Source organism: Salvelinus alpinus, chromosome 30, assembly GCF_045679555.1.
Source record: "Salvelinus alpinus chromosome 30, SLU_Salpinus.1, whole genome shotgun sequence".
NCBI classification, from domain to species: Eukaryota; Metazoa; Chordata; class Actinopteri; order Salmoniformes; family Salmonidae; genus Salvelinus; species Salvelinus alpinus.
Window position 1 is genome coordinate 30,097,001 of NC_092115.1, and position 27,986 is coordinate 30,124,986.

The following is a 27,986-nucleotide window of genomic DNA, read 5'->3' on the forward strand; positions in this document are numbered from 1 at the left end:
CTATGGGGATGAGGTACTTTCCTGCATGGCTAACTTTCTGCCTACGCCAAACCCACCTCTGGAGTTTGTTTCCAAAAAGCTCTATTTTGGTCTCATCTGACCGTAGAACCCGGTCTCATTGAAAGTTTCAGTAACATTTGTCAAACTGTAGGCACTTGAGTTTGTTGTTTAATGACAGCAAAGGCGTTTTTATGGCAACCCTCCCAAACAACTTGTGGTTATGTAGGTGGCATCTGATCGTAGTTTTGAAGACTTTCTGACCCAAAGACCCAACTAACGTCAGCAATTCTCCAGCTGTGATCCTTGGAGATTTGTTTGCCACTCAAACCCTGTTCCTCACTGCGCGTGGTCAATATAGACACACATCCTCTTCCAGGCCAATTTATTAACATCTCCAGTTGCTTTAAATTTAGTTATTGCCCTGATAGTGGAAATGGTCATTTTCAACCGTTGAGCTATTTTCTTATAGCCATTTCCAGATTTTCCAGCTCAACAACCTTTTGTTGCACATCATTACTGTATTCTCTGGACTTTCCCATAGTGATGGATGACTATGGGAACTTGGCCTGGGTATCACCTCATATTTATACCCCAGTGAAACAGGAAGTCATGGCTTACCACTTAAGTGCTCCTAATCACTCAGGTCAACTTAAAAACGTAAAATATGAATGGGAATATACTTCTGTTAGATTCTACTCATAAGAATTTCTAGGGGTGCCAATAATTGTGGCACACATGTTTCGGAGAGAAATATTTATTTCACATTTATTTTTTTCTATCATTTTACTTGAAACAAAGGTTTGATTTTTGTGAATATTTTGAATGAAAGACCAAGAGGATAAAGAGAGAATAATTATTTTTCACAGCCCGTTTTGCTCATATTTACCAAGGGTGCCAATATTAGTGGAGGGCACTAAGTAGCTGCATTTGCATTTGTTTAAGCTGTTTTCTAGTGACATTTATTTGGATACATCCATAACAATGAGCTAATGAGGCGCGATTCGCATGGCATAGAAAATGTGCTCACTTGTTAGGACGCTGTTGTTCCGAGGAGCTAGCCAACAACACAGCTACAGTAACACAATCACTTCAAACTGAAGCTGGAAAGACTGCAAATTAGCTGCCTTTCGTTTGACCTTTTTTCAATTGACATTTTTTTGTATATATCCATAACAATGATGCCAGCTGAGTCATGATTTCGACTGGCTGAGAAATGCTGCCTGCCTGTCTGTCTGTCTCGTCCCGACTCCCGAAACGTTCATTATTATGGGACAGCAGGAGATCGAATTTGAATATTGAAACAATGTTTAAATTGTCGGAGAGACAGACCGCAAAGTTTACACAAATCTACGCTTTTGAAAACTAAATGTTAGTCTAAAAGAAATGTGAGATAATGTCTAGGTGCTTTTTATAGTGGAGATCAAGTTTATAATTGCCTGGCTGTGCTGATGAGACAGTGGATTGCGCATTCAGATGGAACAGAGTAAATAGGCATTTTAAAGTAATTGATTTAGCCGGTGGCAACTTGTGAAATAGACACCTGCTGAAATGCGGTTTTAACCAATCAGCTTTCAGGATTAGACCCCCCGTTGTATAAAATTACTTAGCAAAGTTTTGTGGGGCCTGGGGCAGAGAGAAAAATGTGCAGTTTTAAAGCTAATATCATTCTATTTTACACATTTTGCCATGATGCTGAGATAAAATGTGTCTGTTTTAGAACTAATTTCCTGCTATTCTACACATTTTGCATGAGGTCGTCTAGGCAGAGAGATCCTATATATTTTGTATTTTGAATCTTTTTCTTTTCTTTTTGGTGGTGTGTGATTTATCTAATACTTTAACTAAATTGAATGCGGTAAAAATCACATTATTGTGAGAGCACCTTCTGGAAGAGTATGAATTAAGCTGTTTGAGAAGGTTTGAATCCTAAGCATCCTGCCTACACATTGTTTGAAGTACAATAGACCAACATAGCTCTGTAGTGCCTTGCGGTCAGAGGCCGAGCAATTGCCGTACCAGGCAGTGATGCAACCAGTCAGGATGCTCTCGATGTTGCAGCTGTAGAACCTTTTGAGGATCTCAGGACCCATGCCAAATCTTTTTAGTATCCTGAGGGGGAATAGGCTTTGTCGTGCCCTCTTCACGACTGTCTTGGTGTGTTTGGACCATTCTAGTTTGTTGTTGATATGGACACTAAGGAATTTGAAGCTCTCAACCTGCCTCATTTCAGCCCCGTCGATGAGAATAGGGTCGTGCTCGGTCCTCCTTTTCCTGTAGTCCACAATCATCTCCTTAGTCTTGGTTACGTTGAGGGATAGGTTGTTATTCTGGCACCACCCGGCCAGGTCTCGGACCTCCTCCCTATAGGCTGTCTCGTCGTTGTCGGTGATCAGGCCTACCACTGTTGTGTCGTATGCAAACTTAATGATGGTGTTGGAGTCGTGCCTAGCCATGCAGTCGTGGGTGAACAGGGAGTACAGGAGGGGACTGAGCACGCACCCCTGTGGAGCTCCAGTGTTGAGGATCAGCGTGGCAGATGTGTTGCTACTTACCCTCACCACCTGGGGGTGGCCCGTCAGGAAGTCCAGGATCCAGTTGCAGAGGGAGGTATTTAGTCCCAGGATCCTTAGCTTAGTGATGAGCTTTGAGGGTACTATGGTGTTGAACACTGAGCTGTAGTCAATGAATAGCATTCTCACATAAGTGTTACTTTTGTCTAGGTGGGAAAGGGCAGTATGGAGTGCAATAGAGATTGCATCATCTGTGCACCTGTTTGGGCGGTGCTACGGGTCTGTAGTAATTTAGGGAGGTTGTCTTTGTGTTCTTGGGCACAGGGACTATGGTGGTCTGCTTGAAACATGTTGGTATTACAGACTCAATCAGGTACATGTTGAAAATGTCAGTGAAGACACCTGCCAGTTGGTCAGCACATGCCCGGAGCACACATCCTGGTAATCCGTCTGGCCCCTCAGCCTTGTGTATGTTGACCTGTTTAAAGGCCTTACTCACATCGGCTACGGCGAGCGTAATCACACAGTCGTCTGGAACAGCTGATGCTCTCATGCATGCCTCAGTGTTGCTTTTCTCGAAGCGAGCATAGAAGTGATTTAGCTTGTCTGGTAGGCTCGTGTCACTGGGCAGCTCACGGCTGTGCTTCCCTTTGTAGTCTGTAATAGTTTGCAAGCCCTGCCACATAAGACGAGCATCGGAGCCGGTGTAGTATGATTATTATGTTTATATATATATATTTTTAATGCTTGATTATTTTATTTTCATGCGCTTTGAGATTCTTTCTGTAATGAAAAGCGCTATAGAATCTGAATAAACAATGATTATTCATATGACTAAGATTTTCTTTTTCAGTTTTAAAACAAGAAAGTGGAGACAATGCCACATCTTGTATAAGATCACTGTGTTCAACGTTATTAAGGAAATAATAAAACCATTTTTTGTTCTCATATTTGTTCTCACAGTAAAGGCTGGTTTAGACAGCCCTGAAGAATATCTAATAAACCTCCTGGTCAATACCAGATCTCCTACAAAACCTGGGAAGGAAATTAAAACAGTAAAACAGTACAAGTTTCCTCAGAGGGGATCTGGGTTCTGTAGTAGCCTTGTTATTGAAGCCTGTTTAATTCATTAGGAAAGCGAGGGGTGTTGGACAGTGTAGCAGCAGCATGCCAGAGAACAGGAGATAGGTTGTTATGACACATCACAGAATGAACTAACCGGAGGTAATGAATGGTGTTTCATTTTCTTTGGTTTCTGCTATGCAATATCAGATAGATGGCTCAGAATATTATTGGGCAGTGCACTCCTGTCCTTTTCTGTTCTCTTCGGTGTGTGCCCTACCTTCCGATATTGGTACAGAAGAGGAGCTGTTTTGAAGAGTTTTTTTGTGGAGTTTGGGGTAACTTTTCAGTACTGAGGGATATATTGTAGTATTTTTTATGTTGTATTTTTCTCTTTGCACCTGGCCCTTTTTGTCTCTATCCAGTTGGTTTATTTTGGATGTGACAGATAGACTTGTAGTGTGGACATTCCAGTGTTATGGATATTACGTTTGTTTGCAAAATCACAACTTTAATGTATCACAGAATAGCAGTTTTGTGTTCAAGACCACGTAAAGCGAGACCGATTCAAGGCCAAGACCAGAGCAAACCGAGTCCGAGTCAAGACCAAGACCAGACGGGGGGGCGAGACCGAGTCAAGACCGGGAGGGGGACAAGGAATCCAAGACTGAGTCCAATTCAAGACCATGATTGTAATTTTGTCAAATCACCACCATAATAAGAGTTCAACATGTCCATGTTCATATTTCAGAACAACATATGGATTCTTTAGACATTCAGAATAGTGAATAAATGCATGCTGAGGGAAGATAGAGCCACTCTACAAATTATTACTAACCCAAACACAGTGGGGAACAATGGGCCTTCTACATCTTCAGAGAAGGGCTAAGGATTTATAAAATAATTATTCAGATTTAATCTCTTTATTTTGTGTTGGAAAGGGTTAACATGAAGAAGAAACAAATCCAATCAGGATTTCTCTTTGCTGGTCTCTGTGGAGATACATCTAGCTAAATAAGTTAACCATTGGCTAGGCCATCAGAAGCTACAGTAGATAAAGGCATCTGCCATTCAACTGTATTAGGGAAAATGTTGGGAGTGAGAATCAACTAATCACATTGACTTAATGGGTGGGACCGTTTTTACAAAAACGTATGGAAACTGCTGCCTTCTTTAAGGCCAACAGGTCAATGCGCAATAGCAAGTAGTAGTTTTCCCACGGTCTAGCTAGCTAGCTTTTGTTGTTGGCTAGTTTGCAGTGGCTGCAGCAGGTGTTATCAAAGAGGATGTTCTTGCTAATTTGTTAGCTTCTCCCTTTTCAAAAATGCATTTAAACAAGTAACTTTCAAATGATCATCATCTGGTGGAACTTTGTTTTTTATTGCTGTTGTTATCCACCTCTTTGAAAATAGTTTATGTGTGTGAAACATTGTTGTATTTAAAGTAGAACTGACAGCATTTTAGCATCATGAAATCATATAAAAATCTGTTTATATACCCCCCCATGAAGAATATTACACTTTTAAAAAATGTTTCTGACAAGTGGCCACTAGATATGGTCATTTTCATGTTTTCAAAAATCGTTTGAGTGTTTGGGAATTATGTATACTAAGGCATTTGTGAAAATGTTATAGCAATATAGAGCGGGAAAACCGTTGTGCGTTTGGACAATTAATAGACAGTGCAGTAAATCAAGCCGAACAAAAACAGACTCCAGGACTGGAGTCTACACAGACTGGTGTACTATAGCCAGTCAGAACTACAATAGGCCTTTAAACAAACAAGCCATTAGCCACAGGCCTGCCATCATTCACTTTGAACTGGACTTTGTGTTTACAGGCAGTTGCAACAGCGGGACTTTAGATCCTTAGAACGCATTTGCCAAAAGCCACAAAATACACCTGAATGGATTCAAATATGTAAACAACACGAGAGTCCTCTTACATTTGGGATCTTTACAGTCATATTGATCAAGCAACCATTAAAAGGTAGGCTCTCTCTCCCTCAGTTATGCACATTAACAACAAGATCAACAACTAATGCGAGCCAGAGCAAGATGAGCTCAAATCTAACGAAGGAACATTAGATAAACCCTCTGAAACTTTTTCAGCTAGTTGGTAGTCAAAATTGCACTGATAAACGATGAGGAATTGTAGCATCCTCATCCTTCTGCAATACATGCTTGTCCCAACCATGCACCCAAGCTAACTAGCTAAAGTTGGCTAGCTAGCTACATCCAGACACAAAGGACAGAACACGTCACTGACCATTTTAGTCGCCATAGCAGAGCTGGTTAGGCTGTTTACTATCTAGAGCGTTCTTGACTAACTATTACTTTGTTGCCTACATTGACTGACACCGATCATATTCAGCGGGTGATGTGCATTCGTAAATTCAGCAGTTGTTCTGTGCTCTGGCAAGGGCTCTGAAATCGGAGTAGATAGTGTGAGAGCAAAATTACAAGATTATGTTATAATATGGTTTATGCGTCAAATAAGGTTTGATGAGTACTCTCATCTGTGTCTGTGGGTTGAGTTGGGCCTCTGGGGCTTGAGCTGACAGTTGACTTGGTGATAAAACCTAAAGGCCGCATTCCACAGACAAGATGTGGTGTAACCGAGATAGCCTGGAAGAGTAGAACATAATCCCACATTGTCTCAAAATCATCCTGGCATCTGGGAAAATAAGTCGGGGTGGGGTTAAAACAACACTGGGTGCAGCTTCATTAAATAGTACCTGCAAAGTACCTGCAACAGACGCCTCACAAGTCCTCAACAGGCAGCTTCATTAAATAGTACCTGCAAAACACCAGTCTCAACGTCAACAGTGAAGAGGCGACTCCGAGATGTTGGCCATCTAGAAAGAGTTGCAAAGAAAAAGCCATATCTCAGACGGACTAATAAAAAAAGAAAAGATTAAGATGGGCAAAAGAACACAGACACTGGACCGAGGAACTCTGCCTCGAAGGCCAGCATCCTGGAGTCGTCTCTTCACTGTTGACATTGAGACTGGTGTTTTGCAGGTACTATTTAATGAAGCTGCCTGTTGAGGACTTGTGAGGCGTCTGTTTCTCAAACTAGACACTCTAATGCACTTTCCTCTTGCTCAGTTGCGCACCGGGGCCTCCCACTCCTGGTTAGAGCCAGTTTGCGATGCTCTGTGAATATTGCATGGAATACCCTTCATTTCTCAGAACAAGAATAGACTGATGAGTTTCAGAAGAAAGTTCTTTGTTTCTGACCATTTTGAGCCTGTAATCTAACCCACAAATGCTGATGCTCCAAATACTCAACTAATCTAATGAAGGCCAGTTTTATTGCTTCTTTAATCAGAACAACAGTTTTCAGCTGTGCTAACATAATTGCAAAATGGTTTTCTAATGATCAGGCATCTCCCAGGGATGTTCTTGTCCTGCTAAGCATTGAAAATGTAACGAGTAGTTTTGTGTGTCAGGGAAATTGTATGGAGTAAAGAGTACATTATTTTCAATGTAGTTGTCAAAAAGTTGTCAAAAATTTAAATAGTAAAGTACAGATACCCCCAAAAACTATTTAAGTAGTACTTTAAATTATATTTACTTACGTACTTTACACCACTGCAGATGATATTGGTATTACTGTGCTGTCCTTTCAGAATCACAAACCTGTTGTCACACACTGAAGGCCAATAGGTTTGTCACTGTGCAAACATGTCTATAATAGATGTAAAGGCTGTTAAGATATTCATGTTTCAAGAAAGGAGTGTATGTAGTTGGCTTGGCGAAGCGTTTTTTGCGCTGACTGAATAGAAGCTGATAATTATGAATGTTTTACTCCTCTTGTCTTGGGATGAAATTACGAGTCCTCACTGTCCGAGACCAAACCAAGACCTAGCACAAATGTATCCGACACCGAGATAAGACCGAGACACTTAAAATGTGGTCTCCAGACCGGACTCGAGACCAAGAACTGTCCCGAGTACTACAACAGTGCCGAATGGACAAACAAAATGTAACTTTTGATGTGTTTGTCTATAGTACTTCTTGGGGGAGTGTATACACCAAAAAGCGGACTTGTCAATATTGACATGTTGGCGAAATAAAGAAAGTAAGAAGCGTTAAGGATGTTACATGAAATGGAATTTTGTTTGGGGGAGACTGAACATATTAGCAAGAGTTTGTAAGTCTTATGTCAAAACATGGATTGCCATTTCAAAGGAAAGGCTTGTCTGAACACTGTCAGATCTCCCCAAGGAGATGTGGGTGTGGAGTCAGGCGCAGGAGAACCAAGTTCTGAAGAAAAGGGCGTTTATTTAAACCAGCTCAAAATAAACAGGACACTGGACTAGAGCAGTAGCCACGAAACCCCACTCAGACACAGTCCAGGGAAAAACACCTGTTAAACATGAACTAACGAAAAACGCAACCCAAACTAACTGACAGTCAAACGAAAACAATCCCGCACAAAAACCCAAAGGAAATGTCGAGATAAATACCCCCCCCCTAATTAACCAAAATGAAACCAGGTGAAACACAAAACAGACATAACCAAAAGAAAAGGAAAAGGGATCGGTGACAGCTAGTAGACCGGCGACGACAACCGCCGAGTGCCGCCCGAACAGGGAGAGGAGCCACTTTCGGTGAAAGTCATGACAGAACACAAAAATTATGATTGTGAAGAAAATATTGTGATTTCCATTATTACTTTAGAGAGGAAAAAACTGTTATGGATTTTAAACCCTCCATTATGGATGTCACAAAGTCTTAAATAGACATTCAAATTGTAAAGATTTGGTGATCTAAATCTATAATAACACATTTGTTGTCATTTGGAATATTTGTAAAATGTCAGCAGAAGACATAGTACCTTAGGATTGCATAATTACAGATATTCTGAAAATAGGCCAGGCACCAGACCCTAATAGGTAATTTTTTAAAATGTTTATATAAAAATGTGCCTTTACCAGTTGAATTTAGTCACAAATAAGATTGTTTTGTATAAAAAACAAATCTGAAATATTGTAACAAAATAAGACAATATACTGTACATGTGTCTAATGCCAATCCACTTTTCTGGACACTGGGTGAAGTCAATATATTTTGGAGGGCTTTAATTTGAAAAGGACACTCCAGGACTAATCACAGATTATTGATAAACACTTTTCTCATCTTTCTTTCAAAAAAAAACTGTACTGGTATGTAAGAGAAATACATTTCAGCATATATATTAAGAGAATATATATTAAGAGAATCTTAGCTATAACACAATTTTCAGGATATCAACAATTGCTTCAGTAAAAAATCCTGAAGAATACATCACAAAACAAGCACACAAACGTACATTGTGTTACGTTAAAGATGTTACGAATAACATAATGCTGAAAAAGGATACTGACAACGAAAAGAAACAAACCAAGTGAAGAGTTTATTTCTAAAATGTTAAAAACACAATTTTTTTACATTTGAGTATTTTTCATCATAAATAATTGCTCATGGGTACTTTCACGTGTGTAAAATATTACTGTTCTCAGATTTTGAATTCATATGACAATACATTATATATCCATTGTTTAGCTGGAATGGAATGTTCGTATCCTGTATATTTGACTGTGATGTGTGGTTGTCTCACCTAGCTATCTTATTAAGATGAACGCACCTTCTGTAAGTCGCTCTGGATAAGAGCATCTGCTAAATGACTAAAATGTCAATGTTTTACAAACAGATCTCATTTTGCTGTATTGAATTATAAAATGTAGATGTCACAAATGTATCATTTGTACAGCTCTTTATTAAAAATGTAGTTATTTGTTACCTAGCAGTACTACTTGTTTCTCTGAGAGTGAGGCGGATATATGCCATTTGTCTCTTTGAAATAAAACCATGAAGTGATAGATTTTAAACAAATGCATGTCTGTCAGTTAACAACCCCATGCCATGATTAGATAGTGAAAAAACACTAATCTCTTTCATAATTTTTTTAAACAATACAAGCTAATTTACCAACATTTCTGAAAATGGATATATAGCATTTTGGAATGAAACTCGTACAGTATATAGACCATATAAAACAAGGATGAAAGTTAGCTTTACAGAGAACGTTTCTAGATGATCCGATGTGAGGTGCGTCATTTACAAAAACATTTCCTTAAACATTTTAGATGTTACATTTTCTGTCCCAGTCAGAAATGGGACAAAACTGTAGAACACACAAGCAAAACTCAAGACATTTACATTTGGTCTGTATTGATTCATCTCATCTTCATAATTAATACTTGGCGACAACTGTGAGTGACAAATCAAACTCTGTGAGACCTTTTTGAAACCCATGAAATATGATTGACTAAAATGCCTTTGAGACTTGGCCACCTACACTTTAATGTTAAAATTCATGCAATTTCCTACATGAACTCCAACATACAGACCTTAATGATAATTATGAATGTGGTTTAATTTGGAAATTACTAATTTGACTTTATTTGTGCATTCTCAGGTTATCTTTTACACGGAATCGCCCAGTGATAGTGGCTTGCCTTCAACGATCTGTAGTACATGATTGGAACACAAAGACCAACATCACAAGTCTCGATGAAATGCATTGAAAGTTTTGCCCATGATGGTTCTGCTCCATCAACATGGATATGGGAAGGAAGATCTGTCACACCCTGATCTGTTTCACCTGTCTTTGTGCTAGTCTCCACCCCCACTCCAGGTGTCGCCCATCTTCCTCATTATTCCCAGTGTATTTATACCTGTGTTCTCTGTTTGTTTGTTGCCAGTTCATTTTGTTTTGTCAAGCCTACTGTGTTTTTTCCCATGCTCCTTTCTGTCTCTAGTTCCTGTTTTCTAGCTTCCCGATTTTTGACCATTCTGCCCGCCCTGACCCTGAGCCTGCCTGTCGTTCTGTACCTTGTCACACCACCCTGGAATACTGACCTCTGCCTACCCTGAGCCTGTCTGCCGTTCTGTACCTTTCGGACTCTGCTCTGGACTACTGACCTCTGCCTGCTCTTGACCTGACGTTTGCCTGCCCCGTTGTGTTTGTAATACACTTTTGTTACTTTGAAACTGTCTGCATCTGGGTCTTCTCCTGAGCCTTGACAAGATCACATTCAACCACAGAAAATACACTAACAACATGTGATACACCCACATATCACTGAATACATCCTGTACTGAACATCCCAGTCACACTCACTGCATAAATTAGCATGTTTCCAGCAAGATATATTCTGTGATGGCATCCAATCTTCCTCACACAGAAGAGTATACTAACAGTAGATTCAATTTGACAACCAAACATTCCGTCCCAGGCTTATTACAGCAGCATCGCTTGTCCCAGTCGTATGTCACATATGCACCTCATCATACTGTGACTGCAATTGTTACTTCCCACATACAGGTAATACAAAAACCTAGTTTTCCAGAAGTGTCATGTAGTGTGGATCCATTCAGTGAAATATCATTGAATCTGTGTCCTGGTGTTATTATGGTCCAATCTCTTGATATTGTCACATACATATTTAAATTGTGTCTGAAAATAATTTCAACAAATGTTTTAACATACTGTAACAGAAAATCGAATTTAGATTGAATTGCTGTTCAAATACTGATGGCAAAGAGGAATATTACTGGAACAAGATATTGTTTTTGAAATAACATCTGTATTGTATTTGTCTGTCACACACATACATCGTATAGGCCCATGCTGGAAAATTGCAACATGATTACTACTATAAGCAATGTCAACATCAACTCAGTTGGAAGTCTTTTCAAATCTGAAGCTGTAAAGTACATACAAAACAAATAAGTATGTGATTTCTTTCCCTAGCAGGGTTTATGTTATTTCTTCCTATAGCACACGTTTCATTCTTGTAGTTTTCCTTGAGACTAGAGAGCAGACGTGAGTGAGACCGTGTATATTTTCTGAACACATCCTTATTTTTTCCCCTCTCCTCCTCGAAGGCATTCTACTCTCTCTTTTAATTACTGCTGGCTCCATGCGGTGAATGTGAATACGAAGGCAGAGGACAAATGTGTTCTCCTTCACCACACAAACAGTAGCGTCAAGACAAACAAATAGACTTTGAACACCACGGTTAACTCTACAAAACCGTATGTAAACTGTGCATTATAAAAACTAGGCAGGTTTGGGGAGAGACTGGGAGCCTCATCTCCCACCGAGACCCTCCTACTGAGGCGTTGAACTCCTCAGCCTGTATGGATGAGTAATTTTAGCTGGGCTAACCCACTCCCAACCGAAGGCAACCTCTCGGAGAGGCAAAGGGGCTTGGAGGGGAGAGAGTGTTCTATCTACCTTGAGTGCATTGCATTTATCAAGCCAAGATCTTTTGTCTGCAGGGGGAAAGAAAAGAGCAAGATGAGAAATGACGTAAGAACAACCCTATGGAGAATCCATTAGCGAGATGCTATCTTTAAAAAGAGTCAAAGAACGGAAATGAGTAAGCCTTTCTGAATTATACCGAGCTGGGATAGAGAGGGAAAGAGGGAAAAATCAGTCACTCATCAGACGATTTGCAGGCAACATCAAAGATAGCCAAATGTTTTCTTTTCAATGGTGACTCATAATGCTACACAGTGCAGTATAATATCGTTATTTCAATATTCTTCCTGCTTGACAATTCCCTATGCTTATGACTATTGTGATCTTAGTGTACTAAATGTACTCTAGTTTTCAGATTTTCCCTTTTTTTATTTCACTTTTATTTAACCAGGTAGGCTAGTTAAGAACAAGTTCTCATTTACAACTGCGACCTGGCCAAGATAAAGCATAGCAGTGTGACACAGACAACACCACAGAGTTACACATGGAGTAAACAATAAACAAGCCAATAACACAATAAACAAGTCAATGACACAGTAGATAAAAAAGAAAGTCTATATACAGTGTGTGCAAAAGGCATGAGGTAGGCAATAAATAGCCCATAGGAGCGAATAATTACAATTTAGCAGATTAACACTGGAGTGATACATGAACAGATGATGATGTGCAAGTAGAGATACTGTTGTGTAAAAGAGCAGAAAAGTAAATAAAATAAAAACAGTATGGGGATGAGGTAGGTAGATTGGGTGGGCTATTTACAGATGGTCTATGTACAGCTGCAGCGATTGGTTAGCTGCTCAGATAGCTGATGTTTAAAGTTGGTGAGGGAAATAAAAGTCTCCAACTTCAGCGATTTTTGCAATTAGTTCCAGTCACTGGCAGAGGAGAACTGGAAGGAAAGGCGGCCAAATGAGGTGTTGGCTTTGCGGATGATCAGTGAGATATACCTGCTGGAACGTGTGCTACGGGTGGGTGTTGTTATCGTGACCAGTGAACTGAGATAAGGCGGAGCTTTACCTAGCATAGACTTATAGTGGCCACAAAAACAAATGGTTCTTAATGAATTCCCTAATTCTGAAAAGTGATTTAAAGAACGGCTGTCTGTATCACCTTGGTCAGCTATAAATACACACATTAACATGACTGATTAATGGACAACCGCTGCAGAACTATACGTCCTAGTCAGTTCATAGTGGACTAGAAGTTATTTCAGAACCAAAGCTACTCCAGGGAGAGAGATTATGACTCTCAAATGGTGAAAAATCGAATAAACTGTGAAATTAATACTATTGATTGCACAAACTTAGAGAGTTCAGAAAGAGTTTGTAGAGGGGAATTTTAAAGACATGCTCTGGATATTTGGCGATTAGTAAGTACATTTTAAACCTTCTGCTTTGGGCTGGATGTGTCAATGTGTAGTTCATACATGCAGTACCAGTCAAAAGTTTGGACACACCTACTCATTCAAGGGTTTTTATTTATTATTTATATTTTCTACATTGTAGAATAATAGTGAAAATATCAAAACTGTGAAATAACACATATGGAATCATGTAGTAACCAAAAAGGTGTTCAACAAATCAAAATATATTTTAGATTCTTCAAAGTAGCTACCCTTTCCCTTGATTACAGCTTTGCACACTCTTGGCATTCTCTCAACCAGCTTCACATGGAATGCTTTTCCAAGTCTTGAAGGAGTTCCCACATACGCTGAGCACTTGTTGGCTGCTTTTCTTTCACTCTGTGGTCCAACTCATCCCAAACCATCTCAATTGGGTTGAGGTCGGGTGATTGTGGAGGCCAGGTCATCTGATGCAGCACTCCATCACTCTCCTTCTTCATCAAATAGCCCTTACACAACCTGGAGGTGTGTTGGGTCATTGTCCTGTTGAAAAACAAATGATAGTCCCACTAAGCGCAAACTAGATGGGATGGTGTATCGCTGCAGAATGCTGTGGTAGCCATGCTGGTTAAGTGTGCCTTGAATTCTAAATAAATCACAGACAGTTTCACCAGCAAAGCACCCCCACATCTCTTCCTCCATGCTTCGTGGTGGGAACCACACATGCTGAGATAATCTGTTCACCTACTCTGCGTTTCACAAAGACACTGTCGCTGGAACCAAAAATCTCAAATTTGGACTCATCAGAACAAAGGACAGATTTCCACCGGTCTAATGTCCATTGTTCGTGTTTCTTGGCCCAAGCAAATCTCTTCTTATTATTGGTGTCCTTTTGTAGTGGTTTCTTTGCAGCATTTAGACCATGAAGGCCTGATTCACACAGTCACCTCTGAACAGTAGATGTTGAGATGTGTCACTTGAATTCTGTGAAGCATTTATTTGGGCTGCAATCTGAGGTGCAGTTAACTCTAATGAACTTATTCTCTGCAGCAGTGGGTCTTCCATTCTTGTGGCGGTCCTCATGAGACCAGTTTCATCATATCACTTGATGGTTCTGCGACTGCACTTGAAGAAACTTTCAAAGTTCTTGAAATGTTCCGCATTGGCTGACCTTCATGTCATAAAGTAATGATGGACTGTCATTTCTCTTTGCTTATTTGAGCTGTTCTTGCAATAATATGGACTTGGTATTTTACCAAATAGGGCTATCTTCTGTATACCACCCCTACCTTGTCACAACACAACTGATTGGCTCAAATGCATTAAGAAGGAAATAAAATCGACAAATTAACTTTTAACAAGGCACACCTGTTAATTGAAATGCATTCCAGGTGACTACCTCATGCAGCTTTTTTGGTTACTACATGATTCCATTAGTTATTTCATAGTTTTGATGTCTTCACTATTATTCTACAATGTAGAAAATAGTAAAAATAATGACAAACCTTTGAATGAGTAAGTGTGTCCAAACTTTTGACTGATACTGTACATAGTATATAGAAGCAGAATTACTGTCATACCTCAATTAGTCACAAAATCCCTAGTGTGAGTGTTTAATGGAAGCTGTGTGGCACAATTTTTCCCAAATGTTTAACCATGTGGGCCAGACCCATTGCAATTTGGGCTCCAGCCAATGAGCTTCAGCCCTTCACAATTTGATTGACAGTTAGCAAGATCCACACACAGCAGCGCGAGAGAGATTGCAATGACGTGGTGCACATGTCTACACGAATGTGATGTAGTACACACTTTTCAGGGACCACTTTTGGCTTTGTGCGCTACTTTTAGAAGTACTGGCTAAAACATATACAAAAGTACTGTATTATCTCTTTAACCCCCAAGAGTCATTGTCCACACTCAATCCAATGCATCTCTGGTGGAAGGTGACCGAGCAACATCGGTGTTTGTCAGACTATGAGACATCTCGAAGATGAATATGACTACGAAAGATGAGACTCTCACGAACACGATGGTGTTATCCATTTTGCTCTATGACCTCCACAAGATAGCCCAGCACCAGTTAATCACATGTATGGAAGTATACATTGAGTGTACAAAACATTAGGAACACCTGCTCTTTCCATGACTGTTGATGTTGACCAGGTGAATTGAGGAGAGAGAGAGAGAGAGAGAGAGAGAGAGAGAGAGAGAGAGAGAGAGAGAGAGAGAGAGAGAGAGAGAGAGAGAGAGAGAGAGATATGCTCTTATTGTTACATATAGTTTGCACACGAACCGCTGCCCGTTTGGATTTGTTTAATTTTAAATTTCACCTTCATTTAACCAGCTAGTTGAGAACAAGTTCTCATTTACAACTGCGACCTGGCCAAGATAAAGCAAAGCAGTGCGACACATACAACAACCCAGAGTTACACATGGAAAAAACAAACATACAGTCAATAATACAATAGAGAAAGTCTATATACAGTGTGTGCAAATGAGGTAAGATAAGGGGGTGAGGCAATAAATAGGTCATAGTGGTGAAATTATTACTGTATGGTCACTAAACACTGGGGTGATAGATGTGCAGAAGATGAGTGTGCAAGTAGCGATACTGGGGTGCAAAGGAGCAAAATAAATTAAATAAATAACAATATGGTGATGAGGTAGCTGGATGGGCTATTTACAGATTGGCTATGTACCCTCAATGTGAACATACCATAGAATAACTACACAAATAGAATACAATTAAATTAATTCAATCAAAACAAGCACAACTTGTACATATCAAATACGGATCAATGTGATGTGCCAATATGCAGGTCCCTAAGGTCAATATTACAAAACGTTCAGAAAACCATTCTCTTTGCGTTTAACACTATGATCAGCAATTTAGTTTTGAATTGCGCTACACCCATGCTAAAGGCAAGACATGTCCTTCTGTACTGAGGGGACAGCAGTAAATAAGTATTAACAGCTTAGAGTTGATGCTAAATGTGGTGACAGAGAGACGTACTGTATATTGTAATGAATAAAAAAAGGGAATCAAGATCAAATGAATACTCACATACTGTATGTGATGATTTATTTGTTTTTAATTAATTCAGATTAAAAAAGGTTCAAATGATCACACACAAAATAATTCTCAACAGAACACATTGTACATAACATTTTCTACACTAGGAACAACATCTTAAAATTAAATTAATTCAATATATTGTGCTGGTTCAAATCATACACAAATTGATTCACATAGAAAACACCTACAATAGGGGTGACATGTCTTCTGAAATGTATTCAGATTCAACATACTATACAGGTTCAGGGGATCATAAAATCACAGAAAAAACGGTTAATTATGTAGCTTGGTTTAACAAAAAATTATTCACTCTGCAGTGATTTATAAAAAGAGCGTGCAGCAGCTGGTAAGTAGTTGAGCATGAAAATAAAAGAGAGCCGCACACTCTAGGAGCTCAGATGCAAAAATATTTAATTTACCAACGTTTCGACAGGCAAGCTGTCTTCATCAGGGTACAATCACAGACACTGCGGGTTGACTCGTTTATATATAGTGTCAAGACACACAGGTGTCTGTAATCATGGCCAAGAGTGGCCTAATATCATTGGTTAATTTCTCATATTAAAATGGCATAGAAAGAGCAACATACAATAAATACAAATGGATAGCATACGATCATAGACTCACTAAAGACCACAGTGAGTCTATGATCGTATGCTATCCATTTGTATTTATTGTATGTTGCTCTTTCTATGCCATTTTAATATGAGAAATTAACCAATGATATTAGGCCACTCTTGGCCATGATTACAGACACCTGTGTGTCTTGACACTATATATAAACGAGTCAACCCGCAGTGTCTGTGATTGTACCCTGATGAAGACAGCTTGCCTGTCGAAACGTTGGTAAATTAAATATTTTTGCATCTGAGCTCCTAGAGTGTGCGGCTCTCTTTTATTTTCAAGTTTTCTACTCCGCTAGCCAGCACCTCGCCTAAATAGGTGTGCGTTTCTTTTTCTTCTAAGTAGTTGAGCATGGTCATCAGATCTTGGTACTTGTTTTTTTCGATGGGCAGAGGACTCTCATATGCTCTAGGGTAGTGGCTTGCAAAATAGGGAGGTTGAGGTGTAGCTCCTTGTTTTGGTTTGGAGATCAGCCACGATTTCCATCCCTCAAATAGACTGTGGCTCTGTCTGGCGTACAGATTCCAAGGACCCTCAACTGGAATTAGAACAGAAACATGTTAAGTTCCTGACATCAATAAACAACTTTCAGTCAAGCATTAGGATATTTTATTGTTAGAACAACATCTTGCATGTTGATGGGATGTTAGTAAACTATTCTCTGTGCAATACCTGTGACTTTTAACCACCTCACTGAGGTGATCTGTAGTCCAGCTGGTCGCTTGAGGACAGAATCTGGGAGGTGCCTGAAGTCTTCACATTGCATCCTCATCACCTTGAATGGTTTTGCTGGTTGTGCTTTGAAAGATCATCAGGTGTATGAAGGACTGACACCTTGCGCCTCTTCTCGATGGTGGCAAAAGATCGATCACAAGGAAGAAAAGAATGACCAGAGACCATGAACTGACCAGAGACGAGCATCGACATCAGATTGAGCATCCGCCAGTTGTTATTCTGCCCACAGCATCTGTCACTGAAGATGATCAACTTGCGCACCTCTGGTTTGGTGAGTGGCGTGAATTTTGTCTTCACCCACTACAATATGCAGCTTGCCACCTCAATGGACCCTCGGTGTGCAATCCCCTCATGCCAAACACACATGTATGCAGGATCTTCTTTTCCAAGTTCCTGGATGCAAAGGTTAAAATTTGACAGCTGCCGCTGGTAGTAGACATTGGAGTGGGTCAGATTAGGGGTGTACATCACCCCCTGTAGATCTACAGAAATGACATGGCAGTCAGCATTGGGTTTAGCCCACTCAGTGTCAATTTGAAGCTGTGTGTAGGCCTTTTCAGCTTTTCGATGGTGCAACTCACTTTCAACTGCAATCTTCCTCTTCTCCTCTTCAGATGTTGCTGCTGACATCTTAGTGAAGAATGCATCACATTTGCCACAGGTGTCACTCCTGGGTTGGCCGAAATTGAGACTCTGCTGTTTGAAAATGTCCCTATAAACCCAGAATTTTGCAGATGATGTGGTATTCTTCTCTTTGTAGAGTCGGTACATTCGCAACAAATTCAGATCAGGGCTGAGGTATTCTCTGTGTACATCCCCCCTTCATCCGAGAGTAGTGGTTCTGGGTTCTTGGGAAAGATAGAATGTGCTCATTGATGCCCTCTTTCACTGTAGCATGTATCCGATGTGGCCTGTAAGGAGACAATAAGATGTTGTTAACTTTTTAGGGATAGGGGGCAGCATTTTCACTTTGGATGATTAGCGTGCCCAAATTGAACTGCCTCCTACTCTGTCCCAGATTCTAATATATGCATATTATTATTACTATTGGATAGAAAACACTCTGAAGTTTCTAAAACGGTTTGAATTATGTCTGTGAGTATAACAGAACTCATATGGCAGGCAAAAACCTGAGAAAAAATCCAAACAGGAAGTGGGAAATCATTTATTTTGACATAAATGGACATAAATGATGGACATTATCGAACAAAACAAATATTTGAATCCTACAGACGAAGAACCATATATGTGACATTAAAAAAAAGACATTATTATTATTGGACATCCTTTTTCTATAGTGAACCGGTTTCACAAGCTTTCCACGCGCTAATTAACCATAATTTTAAATTTAAAGATAGACTCTTGTGGAAAAACCGTTTATGTGCACCACTCAGAATGGACGGACAAGGGCACAAATTTTCTCCTGCTGATGAAAATCGCCGAAATGTGGGAAGGAAACGTAAAACAAAACTAAAAGAATGGAAAGACAGGCAAAGGAAGATCTTACGGGATGCGGGAAAACCCTATACAAATCATAAGGGTCAAGAAAAAACTGGGAAAAGCTGTCCAAAAGAGGTATGTGGAAGAACCGTATATCAAACAATCAAGCTAGCTAGCTATAGAGTACAGTAACTAACATGTATGTTCTGGGTTGTCTAATTTGTAACTATAGAGAAAACATATTAGCTAAAGTTCGTTGGCTACTAACTTATACATTATCGTTACAAATGTTATTGCTGATTATAGAAGAAACATAGCTAGCTAATCTTTCTCCGTCCAACGGATGATTCGACATGGCTACAGTAACTAGCTAGTTATAGGTAACGTTACACTGTATCCTGCAGGGAAGAGCGTGTTCCACGACGTGCAGAAAGGATTGTGGAAAGTTGACTGATGAGCGCAAGCTGCATCTGTTCAACAGTTTCTACACTGTCCCATACGAGAAACAACAAGCGTTGATTCTCTCCGGCTTAGAACAGGTTAGAAATAAGACAAAACGCCTATTATTATAATAGCTATATTGAACACTTGCATACCGTAATTTCCGGACTATAAGCCGCTACTTTTTTCCCACGCTATGAACCTCGCGGTTTATACAATGACGCAGCTAATTTATGTTATTTTTATTTTTTTCACAAGATTCACGCTGCCAAAAAACTGAGCACCGTCACATAATGTGACGTAAATCGAGCGCGCTCAAACTTCCCATCATTCTGATTACGGTAGTCATTTTGTCACCCTCATCATGGCAAAGACACGGAGAAATACATATGATGCAGCTTTCAAGTTGAAGGCGATCGATCTGGCTGTTGGAAAAGGAAATAGAACTGCTGCACGGGAGCTTGGCCTTAATGAGTCAATGATAAGACGTTGGAAACAGCAGCGTGAGGAACTGACTCAGTGCAAAAAGACAACAAAAGCTTTCAGAGAAGAAAAGCAGATGGCCCGAACTAGAAAATGAGCTTGAAGACTGGGTCAACACAGAGAGCAGACGGCCGAGGTGTTTCAACTGTGCAGATCCGACTGAAGGCCAAAACAATCGCCACCGCAATGAAGTTTGACTTTCTTGGTAGGCTACTGTTTACTGCTATTTTTTAAATTTTTGTTACAAGCCGTGTTTCGTTTAAAAGCCTATTTATTTTTGTTACAAGCCGTGTTTCGTTTAAAGGCTGTGTAAAGTTCATTTGTTTCAATGTACCGGTAGGCACTTGCGGCTTATAGACATGTGCGGTTTATTTATGTACAAAATACATATTTAAAAAAACTCAGTGGGTACGGCTTATATTCAGGTGCGCTTAATAGTCCAGCAATTACGGTAGTTTAACTTTGACAGTAATGATACGTACATTAACGTTAACTCTAAAAGTGCAGTGTTACACAATGGTGCAATACAAACTCATTCTGTGTATAGGTTGGGAGTGTGTGAAAGATGGAGGTCCTGATCAAGCAATACCCTAAATTCTGAATTTATCATTGTACATTTTTATTGCAGCATGAGGTGAAACGGAGACGTAAACCTGAGGATACAAAGGAGAACAATCGACGGAAACAAACCTTCAAATACCATGTACAGCAAGCAGGCCAGAGATTGAATGTGTGCAAGGTCACTTTCATGTCTGTGTTCCAGCTAACCAACAGCCGTCTTCAGGCAAGTGAAAATATTAATTAATGTCTATATGAATATCAATTACAAACATATTGTATTCTCTGTACTAGTTTTTAAGAACCTGCTAATTGAAATGTAATTGTTTTAGTCAGGTTATTCAGGAAAAGTTAGGAGTTCAAGCTCAGGCAGGTGAGGTTGCAGGGTCTCCAGATCAGGCTACTGAGGCTAGGTCTCCTTTAGAAGATGGAAGAGGGAAGCATAGCAATAGGTAATGCGCTATGGATTCCAGCCTGGATTATTTCACTATAGCAGTGCTCTAAACAATCTTCTAAACATTAACATAGAGTATCGAATGGATGAATAGCGAATTCTGAAACAAAAATACTTTTTTTTTTATTACTTTTAAACAAAATGATGGTAACTAAGTTGTCCAACTACAACCTGAGCATTGAGGACTGAGTGGCGATTACCTTCCCCCTCCCACCGGACGGCACTGGCCTAATTCTCGCCGCCCTACAGGACCCCCCCGGCCACAAACGGCAATGGCGTGACTGGGATTTGTACCGCGGTTATAGCAACACAGTTGCACTCTAAGGCAGGTCCCTAGACCATTGAGAGAATACAAGTTTAACCTTTCTAGGACACACGTTCCGCTAGCGGAACCCCCCCCCCCCACAACATTCCGCTGAAAAGGCAGCACGGGAAATTCAAAAATATTTTTTTTAAATATGTACCTTTCACACATTAACAAGTCCAATACAGCAAATGAAAGATAAACATCTTGTTAATCTACCCATCATGTCCGATTTAAAAAATGCTTTACAGCGAAAACACAACATATGATTATGTTAGATCACCACCAAGTTCAAAAAACACACAGCCATTTTCCCAGCCAAAGATAGGAGTCACAAAAACAGAAATAGAGATACAATTATCCTGACCCCTCCTGTCTCAGCCTCCAGTATTTATGCTGCAGTAGTTTATGTGTCGGGGGGCTAGGGTCAGTCTGTTATATCTGGAGTACTTCTCCTGTCTTATCCGGTGTCCTGTGTGAATTTAAGTATGCTCTCTCTAATTCTCTCTTTCTCTCTTTCTTTCTCTCTCTCGGAGGACCTGAGCCCTAGGACCATGCCTCAGGACTACCTGGCATGATGACTCCTTGCTGTCCCCAGTCCACCTGGCCATGCTGCTGCTCCAGTTTCAACTGATCTGCCTGCGGCTATGGGAACCCTGACCTGTTCACCGGACGTGCTACCTGTCCCAGACCTGCTGTTTTCAACTCTCTAGAGACAGCAGGAGCGGTAGAGATACTCTTAATGATCGGCTATGAAAAGCCAACTGACATTTACTCCTGAGGTGCTGACTTGTTGCACCCTCGACAACTACTGTGATTATTATTATTTGACCATGCTGGTCATTTATGAACATTTGAACATCTTGGTCATGTTCTGTTATAATCTCCACCCGGCACAGCCAGAAGAGGACTGGCCACCTCTCATAGCCTGGTTTCTCTCTAGGTTTCTTCCTAGGTTTTGGACTTCCTAGGAAGTTTTTCCTAGCCACCGTGCTTCTACACCTGCATTGCTTGCTGTTTGGGGTTTTAGGCTGGGTTTCTGTACAGCACTTTGAGATATCAGCTGATGTAAGAAGGGCTATATAAATAAATTTGATTTGATTTGAAGGGTAACAAAAGGTTCAATGATGATCAGATCATAGATATGCCGGAAAACAGGTCCGCCAAAATTAACTCCGTTAGCAAGGACGTAAACAATCACATTACTCCCGCTGTCACTCGAGACCCTATCCAGGGGCCGCTCGATCAAGAAAAAAGCCCACATGCTTTCACTATAGACTCGGATACAAATGTTGTGACGCACAACATCGCAATAGACAATTCCACTCAAAGTCCGATGAGTCGTTCTGTTTTAACCATGAACAAAATTACACATCACGCCGTTGTGAACATTCACTCCACTTTGTGGGGAATATGACTACAAAACGTAACTCAGAGGCCATACCTGGAAACAGTCCTGGAGGACTGCTTAACCTGTGATGCACTAATTGTTTCGGACTCTACAATATCGCTCATCTCTCCAACATTGTTCAATGATCTCAAAAGGGCTTTGAACCCAACTAAACGTTGGTTACAAACTGAATGATGTGACACTAAACTGAGGTTTCACTCAGACTTCCTTGCCTCTCACAATGCGACTCATGCTGAAACTACACTTCCAAGACGTATCGCTTGGTCACCCTGTGTATGTTACCAGCCTCGAAACTGAACATCTGTTACTCGAAGCAGACTTGATGGATCGTTTGGTCCCACTGATGGATTGGAAACGCAACCAATTGTGGTCACAGGTAACCGTGCCGTCTCCACTGACAACAATGTCTTCTCCTAGCGCTGGCTGCAACACAGTCACCCACAAGGAGTATCTGTCTAAAGTACCCCTTTGGAAAAATACATTTCGACACCCCTTGGTGCAAAATCTGACTCAAGCAGATATTATGATATCTTGTCACATTCAATCAGCAAACCTGATTGACTATTCTTTTCATGATTTCAAGCTAGCAGTCTCTGTGAGTGAGCAACTTCCCTCTTGCTTGGAGTCATGCAATACTGTGGCTAAGATTAACTTCTCTTGACCTTCGGACACTTCCGCAAGCACAACAACCACAACAGCCACTGAGTGTTTTGAAGCACAAACACCAGAAGATTTGGTTGAAAGGTTACAGCCAATCTACTAACAACACTGCTGCTGACAACTCGTACAAAGGGTCATACCTTTCTTACACCTGCGGGACAGGTACAGGATGGCAACAACAACTGCCCAAGTTACACCAGGAAAACACAATCCCGCCATCAGTGCTCAGACTGTCCACAATAGGCTGAGAGAGGCTGGACTGAGGGCTTGTAGGCATGTTGTAAGGCAGGTCCTCACCAGACATCACCGGCAACAACGTCACCTATGGGCACAAACCCACCGTCACTGGACCAGACAGGACTGGCAAAAAGTGCTCTTCACTGACAAGTCGCGGTTTTGTCTCACCAGGGGTGATGGTCGGATTTGCGTTTATCATCGAAGGAATGAGCGTTACACCAAGAACTGTACTCTGGAGCGGGATCGATTTGGAGGTTGAGGGTCCGTCATGGTCTGGGGCGAAGTGTCCCAGCATCATCGGACTGAGCTTGTTGTCATTGCAAGCAATCTCAACGCTGTGCATTAAGTACTGCAGTGCATCTCCTCCTCATGGACTGCACCAGATTTTCCAGTTCTTGCTGTGAGATGTTACCCCACTCTTTCACCAAGACACCTGCAAATTCCTGGACATTTCTGGGGGAATGGCCCTAGCCCTCACCCTCCGATCCAACTGGTCCCAGACGTGCTCAATGGGATTGAGATCTGGGCTCTTCGCTGGCCATGGCAGAACACTGACATTCCTGTCTTGCAGGAAATCACGCACAGAACGAGCAGTATGGCTGGGGGCATTGTTATGCTGGAGGGTAATGTCAGGATGAGCCTGCAGGAAGGACAAAATACTGTAACTTGGAAAGTATTTCCCCTTTATCTGTCAAGTTTCCATCCAATACATTGTGCATATATGAAAAATTATGAATACGATAAAAAGATAAGTATAAGATAATTTATCTCCTATAAACTGTGCATTAGTAAGTAGCCACGCCCTGAGTGAGTTCAGAGAGCGTGTCAGACGGACAGAGCCACCCCTTTGGCCAGAGTACATAAAAAGCCTTTGTAATGAAATTAATAGACCAGAAAAGCGTGGAGCGGTTGCTACATGTCTGAAATGGTTGGAACTTTGAACCTCAACACGAGGTGAAGAAATTAACTCACCTACCAGACCAGGACGTTGCCAGTCTGCAGCTGCGCGTGTGAAGTGGTTCAAACTCTGATTATCCACACAAGGTAGAGAAAGCAGAAAACTCCCCTCTTGAAGAAGTTCTGAGGAAACACCACATGACCACCAGACAACTAAGAAGGACATTGTGACCTCGTGGACAATCAGAGCCTTACACATGAGGAGACCCAACCAAACCCCTTTCCAAGGAGGCTTGGTTCCGACACAGATAAATGACGAACGAAGGAATTCACATGTAAATACATTCATGATTTCTTAATCAAAACAGGAGGTGGTTCGTGTGCAAAGTATTATGATTACTGTGAGAGTAGTTTCCAAATGTATCCAAGTGGTGTCTCTGTCTCTCTACCGGTCCCTCTTTTGGTAAACAATCTAAACAGTCATATGTTGTCAGTCCACTAGGGACCTTTGTCTCATGTAAAGGGTGTATGTTTATTCTGTGTTAATATTTAGTTAGCTAGTAAATAAATTATTAAACAAATTTGTGTAGTACTGATTCACGGCCATTGTAAGGAGGAGACCAAAGCGCAGCGTGGTAAGCGTACATTCTTCTTTATTAAAAGAACGAACACTGAACAAAGGAACAAAATAACAAAACGAACCGTGAAGCTAATATGAGTAGTGCAGACAGGCAACTAAACATAGAACAAGAACCCACAAACACCAAAGGGAAAATGGCTACCTAAATATGATCCCCAATCAGAGACAATGATAAACAGCTGCCTCTGATTGGGAACCATATCAGGCCACCATAGACATACAAATCACCTAGACCTACAACAACCCTTGACATACAAAAACCCTAGACAATACAAAAACTAACGTACCCACCCTAGTCACACCCTGACCTAACCAAAATATAAAGAAAACAAAGATATCTCAGGTCAGGGCGTGACACAAGGAGTATACAACATTCAGAATGATGACATGATAAGAGGTAAAAGGCTTCCGGTCAGGACGGGTCACCTGTCAACAATTTCCAGTGAAATTGGAGGGCGTGCAATTCAAATAAATAATCGTAAAAATTATGGATATTAAACATCTAGGTACATACAAGTGTCTTATATCGGTTAAAAGCTTCAATTATTGTTAATTTAACTGCATTGTCCGATTTACAATAGGCTTTACAGCGAAGGCATGCCATGCGATTGTTTGAGGACGGTGCCCTACATCAACATATTTTTCAACCAGCACAGACTAATATTATTCTGTTTGTCCTGTGGGTACCTTTGCCACTGTTCCACCCCTTGTGTGTTGCTCTGTCATGGTGAATTTGTTAAATAGTGATTACTTTTTGAAAATCTTCCTCTGATTTGCAATCCAAAGGGTCACAGCTACAACATGCATGGTCGTTTTGTTAGATAAAACCCTTCTTTATATCCCAAAAAGTCTGTTTAGTTGGCGCCATCGATTTGATTTCAACATCCAGACAAAGGAATCCAAAAAGCTACCGCTAAACTTTGTTAAAACAAGTCAAACTACATTTCTATTTATTCCTCAGGTACCCTAAAATGTAATTAATTAATAATATTTCATACAGAAAGAAGTATGTTCAATAGAAAAGTAAAATTAGCAAGTGGGCGTCCTCTTCGTCGCGCGCCCACAGACTGATTTCCAACTGTGACTCTCAGTACCAAAACAAAATTCTTCCTCGTTTTGGAAGAAACAAGCCTGAAACCTTGAACAAAGACTGTTGACATCTAGTGGAAGCCATATGAATTGCAATCTGGGTGCTGGAATTGCATAGGACCCATAGCTTTCCATTGTAATAGCATGGGATCTCTATTTTTTTTAACAAGTTAATAAGATGACTGTTTATTGATTAAATAGATTATACCTTATAGAGCTTAATTCGGAAGATGGTAACGCTTTAAACAACTTCTTCCGTGGTGCCCCAAATCCTAAGGAGTTAATTGTTACATGATTAATTGAATCGGTTAACAATTAACCATAGTTAGTGTATTAAATAAATAACAGTCATCAGATTAATGAAAGTAAAGTCACTTTATCAGTGTAGATGAAGGGGAGGAGACAGGTTAAAGAAGGATTTTTAAGCCTTGAGACAATTGAGACATGGATTGTGTATGCGTGCCATTCAGAGGTTGAATGGGCAAGACTAAAGATTTAAGTGCCTTTGAATGGGGTATGGTAGTAGGTGCCAGGCGCACCGGTTTGAGTGTGTCAAGAATTGCACCGCCGCTGGGTTTTTCACCCTCAACAGTTTCCTGTGTGTATCAAGAATGGTCCACCACCCAAAGGACATCCAGCCAACTTGACAACTGTGGGAAGCATTGGAGTCAACATGGATCCCTATGGAACGCCTTCGACACCTTTTAGAGAACATGTCTCACCGAATTAAGGTTGTTCTGAGGGCAAAAGGGGTTGCATCTCAATTAGGAAGATGTTCCTAATGTTTTGTACACTCAGTGTATATGGAAATAGGTTAGTGCCGAAAAAAAGGGGTTAAATATAATTTCCTTCAGATATAGGACAGACAATTTAAAACAAACTTCCTTATTCATTTAATTTTTTTACTATCTGTTTTTCCATGTATGAATTTGTTATTCAATGCATGTCTATGGGCAAATAGCAGTAAGGCCAAATGTAATGTTTCAAATTATTTTGTTACATCTTTTTTTATACCTAAATGTGTAAACAGTGAATAAGGACTGCCTTGGGGTGAGAACGCATAGAAGCTATTACGTTATTCTGTTTTTCAAAGATGGAGTGGGTTGATTAAACTTGTTTCTCTTTGCACCACATATTGAATTGAATTGCTCTCCTCTCTAAAAGTCACGAGTGCTACCTGAGTGGCTGCTAGGATACAAAAGTCAGGAAATGACTCAGGTCTGTCAACTGCAATGCACAACACAATAATGACATAGCAATGAAATCTTTGTTAGTGGAGACACTATGTGTACCTATTGACTCCTCTCCTTGAGGTGGGGTACAGTATACTTCAAACTGTTCTGTATGTTTTCTTCGGAGCCGGAAGACCTGAAGATTACTTTGTTGTATATATTTGTGAGCGGTTCCCGTTTCAATCTGATGATAGGGGGTTTTGAGAGAGACTGGTGCCCTTGAAGAGATGTATTCTGTGCAGGGGCAATAGTTCACCACTGTGTGACTATAGAAAACTCAGGTTTCAGACTCCTTTTTATGATTTCATTTCTGGTCTTTTTTTTCTTTTTTAAACCTGCCTATACAATTTATATATATTCTCAAGAGAAAATACATTTATTCAACCATTCTAATAGTTAACAAAAGGCACATCTCAATATGGTGGCCCAGGTATGCACAGAGTGGGGGGAGGGGCTTTCCTCTTTTGTTCTCT

The 27,986-nt window shown here is 40.5% G+C and overlaps 1 long non-coding RNA gene across 1 annotated transcript; it reads left to right on the forward strand.

Moving 5' to 3' along the window:
- The first annotated feature begins 19,824 nt into the window (after positions 1-19,824).
- LOC139560155 (uncharacterized) lies at positions 19,825-25,133 on the forward strand. Its single transcript, XR_011671874.1, has 2 exons — positions 19,825-20,236; positions 20,660-25,133. It is a non-coding gene; the product is annotated as an uncharacterized lncRNA (long non-coding RNA).
- Positions 25,134-27,986: the final 2,853 nt, after the last annotated feature.